The sequence below is a fragment of the Nannobrachium achirus genome (assembly GCF_963921795.1).
Source record: "Nannobrachium achirus genome assembly, chromosome: 19".
In the NCBI taxonomy this organism is placed as follows: domain Eukaryota; kingdom Metazoa; phylum Chordata; class Actinopteri; order Myctophiformes; family Myctophidae; genus Nannobrachium; species Nannobrachium achirus.
Genome location: NC_137826.1, coordinates 44,094,937 through 44,101,408, shown reverse-complemented (window position 1 = coordinate 44,101,408; position 6,472 = coordinate 44,094,937). Strand labels below are relative to the sequence as shown.

General features: G+C 39.4%; 1 protein-coding gene across 1 annotated transcript in view; it reads left to right on the top strand.

The window, feature by feature from the left end:
- Nucleotides 1-1,663: 1,663 nt before the first annotated feature.
- LOC308304850 (prolyl 4-hydroxylase subunit alpha-2-like) overlaps nucleotides 1,664-6,472 on the top strand; it is a gene marked incomplete at its 3' end in the record, with an annotated part of 42,451 nt that continues 37,642 nt past the window's right edge. Inside the window, exon 1 of the mRNA XM_080749478.1 lies at nucleotides 1,664-1,708. The remainder of the gene's footprint in view (nucleotides 1,709-6,472) is intronic.

Here is a 6,472-nt window from a genome sequence, read left to right as displayed (position 1 = left end):
TACAGACCACCATCCGAAAGGATTTGTGCCAGGGACCCCATGAAGATATGTGTTAAAGAAGTTATAACTGCATAATGTGCATAGACAAAACTAGCATCTATCAAAAAAGAAAAAGAAAATAATACTATATTAGGTCGTTTCGCTGCAATGTTGAGAAACTGAAATGCAATAGTTTTACTGTTGTGTCCTGTACTATATGTGATGTAATAATCTTGAATCTATATCCTAATCTATATTGTCTATACTTGCGATGATATTTGAATGGTTTTTGTTGCTATTTTATATGTTGAAAAATTGAATACCAAGGCAAGGACCTCCAACGAAAACAAGATCGCAAGGGCTTTTTGGGGGTGTTCCTAGGCAGGTTGTTTCACTGTACTCCCCCCCCCCCCCTCCTTTTGACTGTAGGCTACTTGTACTGTTCTTAATTTTTGTCTAATAAAATATTCAATCAATCAATCAAAAGTCTGGCCTGGTTCCCCCAGAACCACCACTTGGGGGTGATGCAGCACCCCAAAAGTTCCTACTATGATGTCAGCATGCTCAAGTAGGCAGTATACAGTAGGCCTATTAAGGCCTATATAGTATGTAAACAAGGAAAAGTCACAAATCATAAAAGTCACAAATAATACAAGTTTTAATACACAATCTGTCTCATGTGTTTATAATATAAAATACATAGAGTGTGTATAGTGTTCCAGCCCAGGCGTCTAAAACATTTTACTTGTTTACATTACTTTCTCTTCTCAAAGTAGTGGCATTTCCAGATGTAAGGCCTGTGTGTCCTCCAGTCCAGATGGTGTAGGTTGCACATCCACAAAACATCCGCACGTACGCCACACACTCAAGCAAAGCCTTCTTGGACTAAAATGTAAACGTGCAGGGAAGCATACATAGTATTACCGTAATTACTATAAATGGTTGCAAAAAACATTTGAACTTGTCATCTTTTTTGTCTTCACCATATTCTGCTCTGTACAACGTGCCTGTAGTAAAAGTAAAAGTACAAAAGTATTGGTATCAAAATGTACTTAAAGTACCAAAAGTAAAAGTAGCCTACTCATTGTGCACAATGTCTCATTTCAAGTTATCAAATGTATAAAAATCTTTTGAAAAAAGCAGATCTACAAGCTCACTTGAACTGCAATTTTGTAATAATAATCAAAATCTACAAAGTAGCCTAACTAAAGTTTTGAAATAAAAGTGGAGTAAAGGCCTAGATGTAGTGGAGTAGAAGAAAAGTATTAGAAATTGGAATAACTCAAGTAAATTAAAAAATAACTCAAACGTGTAGCCTACAGTAATTTAAGTAAATTGTATTAGTTACTTTACACCACTGCCTGTTTTATATCTTGGTTTTGAGTCAAAGTTACAGCCACATTAGCCAAAATAGGCAGATCTGACAAAAGATTAACATTATCTATACCAGAATACATAGCCTACACTTTGTTATGTGGTATGGTACACTATACAAAAATAATGCCCAATGCCTGCCCTGGCTATTTTTCTGCAGTAGACAGCTAAGGAATGCTGCTGCGCGTCTATTAGAATAACAGGGTGATTCTCCACTAACACAAGAGGAGGTTTTACGTGGCAGCTAGTAGTGGGGAGAGAGTGAGTGTGTCTTCTATTCCTTTAGCCCCCAAGACAGGAGACGGCTATATTTTCGGACAGCATTCAAGGCGTGAAGCTAAACAAGAAAATAAAGGTAAGTCTGGACTGTCATGGCACCATTTAACAACAGTATACGTCAGAAGAAGTGGCCGCATGCATGCTGAGCTGTTGTTGTCATCAAAACATGCAGGGGATCTGTTGTCAATATCAACACATACACTGTAGGTAGGTGATGTGTTGATGGATTAGGGGATAGATTATGGCTTTATTGTGGGAAATATTGAACAGAAAACAGGAGATTATAGCGGTGCTCCAGTCACTTGTGATTTAATATCATTTTTCTCGCGTTACATCGTAACGTGTTGCATGTCCAAGTACATTTGTAACGCCGCGAAAAGGGAAAGTTTTGAAAGTATGAGTGAACTTTTCAACGCGTGCGTCCTACAGGTCGTTGTTGCGAACACATTACAGCGAAATATACGTTCGGAATCACTGACCAGACCTGCTCCTCCTGCGTTCCATACAGTGATTTCCTTTCCAGTAGATTCTTCGAGGAAGTCCTATATGTTCCACTATACTTCAGTTCTAGAAGCGTCTGTCTTGGGCTGACGTCACTGTGGAAGCTATTGCAGACAGCCTAGTACAGATGGGGATAAACTGACCAGATGTGGTCGGACCTGGATGGATATAAATCTACTCTAGAGAGACCCTCGTGTTGTTTCTGGGCATTTTTATAACATTTTGAAAACACTTTCTCATCTTCATATTTAGCTTGATGCTTTTACATCCATTCATTCATACTTTCTTTGACAACAGGCAGAAAGGGAAGTGCAGTAGGCTACTTTTTCCTTTGACTTCAGGGGTATTTTGAGACTTCAGCATGTTTGCTCTTTATTTCTTATCATGTCCAACATAAAGCTGTGTGTGTGTGTGTGTGTGTGTGTGTGTGTGTGTGTGTGTGTGTGTGTGTGTGTGAGATATATACATTTTAACAGCAGTACACTAACCCTGTATGTATGTGCTTTGAATTGATATGGATAGCTGTCATTGTTGTATGGGCTGGTTCAGGTTAAAGTCCATACCCAGAAGAAGACAGCTTTGCTATCTGAAACATTGGTCTTCATTTCTCTGTGGTTCTCAATAAATATTTTGGCACTAAAGCTACGAGTCTGTGCCCCTGTGTGGCTACTTTGTTGATTTTAGAGTCAGACATCACCTCAAAAGGACTGGCACCAGTCCAGTTATATTGGATCAGATTAGCGTTCAACTTCTCACCGATTCCAAATCCAGCATTCTAGCCTGTATCGGAGGCATTTCCAATACTGATATTGGAAAAACTCTAGAATTAAGGGAAGGTGACATTCTCACCAGTGATTGGACGTATGCATAGGTTGCAGGTGTTCTCAGCATTGGTTTCACAATTTGTTTTAAATTGGATATCGGCCAAAGTTTCAATATTGTGCATCTCTGGACGTCAGGGCAGGTGTTCTCAGCAGCGATTGGACTTCAGGGAGGGTGTTCTCTGCATTGATTGAATCAGGGCGTCTTTTAGAGCTGTCTTAGTCAGATTACTCATTACAGTACTACTACTTACTACAGTAAACGTAAATTCCTCTCCTGTTTAAGTATACAGGCTGAGGGCGGTTTTCCATTCCGACATATCCCCATTCTGGCACACCAGGTTAGCATTCACCAGCGTTGGCAGGTTAGCATTTCACCAGGTTAGCATTCACCAGCGTCGGCAGGTTAGCATTTCACTAGGATTAAGGTTAGGTTTGGGTGATCGGAATGGCAATATGTTGGAGTGCTGACATGTAACCACTGAGGGCATACTGGCATAGACTGTAAAATATATGGACAAAGCGAGCCCCGTTGGTTTCTACAGAGCGGTTTAAAGTCACTTTTTCGGCAAATTGAAATCCGCCACCTTTAAACTTACGGCCCCAAAAAGAAACGACTGCTATTGGGTATTTACTCGTTAGAACCAGTAGAAGCTAGGGATGGACATCGGTATCGGCCAATATCAGAAATCGGCAGGTATCATATCAAACCGGCCAAATCGGTGATCGGCAGGTCACTGACATAAATATGTCAAAATCGGCCAATTGTATCTCTTGCACTGCACAGCATGATGCTCGGTCCTGTGACGTAAACATTAGCAAGTAGCAGCCTACTTGGAGGCAGCCTACAGAATACAGATGGTGCTGATTACCTTTGCAATGTAAGGATATATTCCATAATCCTGTGTCAATGTCGTCTACAAAAAGAAGGGGGGAAAAAAGCACGCGTCACCTGCTTTCCTCCTGCCTAGTCCAGACGGTCATATTAGACTGGATATTGTCTGCGATTTTGGATATTGTACTATTGTGATTGATTTGGCATTAGTGTTCTTCTAGCTTATTGGTACTCAAATTGAAGTATGTCTTGTAGGCCTACTTGGCCTGAAACAAAAGGGTATTGGAGCAACCCTATTTCCTAGTTCTTAGCTAAAGAAATCGGTATCGAAAAAATCGGTTTTGGCAGGTCAGACCTTCATAAAACCGGTGGATCGGTATCGGCCAAGAATTTTGCAATCGGTCCATCTCTAGATAGAAGCCCTAGAAACATACCGCACTAAAATGAATGGGACCATAATTTACTTAAAGCTTATCATAAATGATTTAAGAAATACTTTAAACTGCAGATTGAAAACAAAGTGTTTATGAAAAGGTTTACTAAGGTAATAAAATCAAGTGTAAAGTCCAACCAAAACCTCATTCACTTGTATTGAGATGACATTTTCCTGCAGCCTTCACTGCCCTGCAGAAGGTGAAATAGCGATATCTGCTGGGCCATTAATAGGAACTGCATGGCTCAAGAGAACCCAGAAATGAGTTTCAATTCCAGTGCCGATTCCTGAGCCCTTGATCCAGGGTCTACGTTTTTGCAGAAATACAAATAAATCAAAATTTGGTCATGTTTATCAATTAATTTTTTTGTCTTGCATGCGCTTAAAGTGTTCCCATTGTCACAGCATCAAAGGTTTTTTGATGGTCTGCCTGTGCAGCATATGTGTTGCACATGAATATACAGTAGATGTGCACCAGTAGTTTAGTTCTTACCGTGTGTGTACGTGACTGTGCGCACATGCTAGTGTAAGCTAAGGCATATGTTTTAAGAACCAGAGACCTTGCCTGTCTGTTTCTCCTCATGTTAAAGAATGGCCTGAAATAACTAAATACCCACCTTGTGGTCTTTAAAACCTGCTGGGGTGAAGCATGGCTAGCAGCACTGTACAAGATGACTAACAGCCAGTGTTGCAACCCCAGTCTGCCTGCCACGTCAAAACTCCACACGGAAATAATCACTTCTTACACCCCCCCTAGACCAAGAACACATCCTAAAAATCTTTTATTTTTTAGAATACTTACTCACAAGATGGAACACCTTCGCCTTCTATAATTATATTAGCAAAAATAAGTTGCCACGCGTCTGAAACATTAACCTCATAGCTGACCAGAAATGGACTTATTGACCCCAACCTTATTAGACCTAACAACAGTTAAGTTTTCAATGAATTCATAGTATCTGTCACATTCTAATGCCCATGATTATGTGTATGTTCTTGATGTCTGTCATGCTGTTAATATTTTTTTAAGCATCTTTCAAGGCATCTGCAAAAAAACTCCTGCAACTTAAAACATGTTGAAAAAACTTCCTGCAACTTAAAACATGTTGTTTTATGAATTACAAGTGATTCCCAAACAATCTTGACCGAAAAAAGATGTTCAAGATTATGAACCCCATGCCATGCTAAGGCTTACGGTGTGTTACTGTATGTTTCTCCCTGGGAATGTAGAGTTAGTGGGCTACCAGCCAAATATGTCAAAAATGCTGTTTAGAGCAGAGAGTACCCCAGAGGTGAGGGAGGGAGGGAGGATAAAACCATGAAGGAATATGCAAAGCACTGTCAATAATCAATCATTCCAAATATTCAGTTACTCTGTTTTTTTAAGAAGCTTTCATAGTTTTACCTGTGAACTGGTAGAAATTACAAATTTCGCAGAACAAGGGTTTAAGTTTATCTTTTTTCCTCCAGCTCAAGACATACAATCTTAATGGTCTTACAACTCAGGTTAAAAATGTCAACCTTTCTCAGCTTTAAATCTGTAGCTTCCAGCAACATTGTGCCCCATGTTACTGTGACTTGATTAACTATTGCCATCATCAGAAGAGTGAATGAAGGATTCTTTTTTAATTCACACAGTCAGTTAATAGCCTAAATAAGGGAGCTTTTCTCTAATGTTAATAAATACAAAGTTTTCGCTTGTTGAAAATGAAGGCATTGCTGTAGCATTTTGCCATGTGGCTCAGGCTATCAGTCTGCACACATTTTTCTAATCAGATTGGACCCAGGCAGTCCCATATTTATATTGGAGCGCTCCAATCTCATATTAATTACTTTTGAAGAGACACAGCATGTGAGGTGAGTTATATATTTAGAAACAGTTCTATTGCCTCACAATTACTTATAATTGCCGTACTGAAGGTATTTAAAATAAATAATTTTCATATTGCGAAGAGAACATAAGTCAACCTGTTTATGACACATGAACTGTGAGGGGGAAAAGGAAAAAAAGTTCCAACACGTTGTGTAGCCTAGGGCTGTGTTTAGGTGTGTCAGATTTTATATTACAGTATGAAATTGCGGTCAAATAGGTAGAATAACAAGCACAGCAAAGTATCAGATGTAATGCTACATCCACTTTTAAGAGTTGCCATTACCCCAGACTTGAATTTAGCATAACATTCCGTTATGCACTGCACAATATAACCTAAACCTACATGCTCACATTTTAACAACTTCTTCACTCCCCAC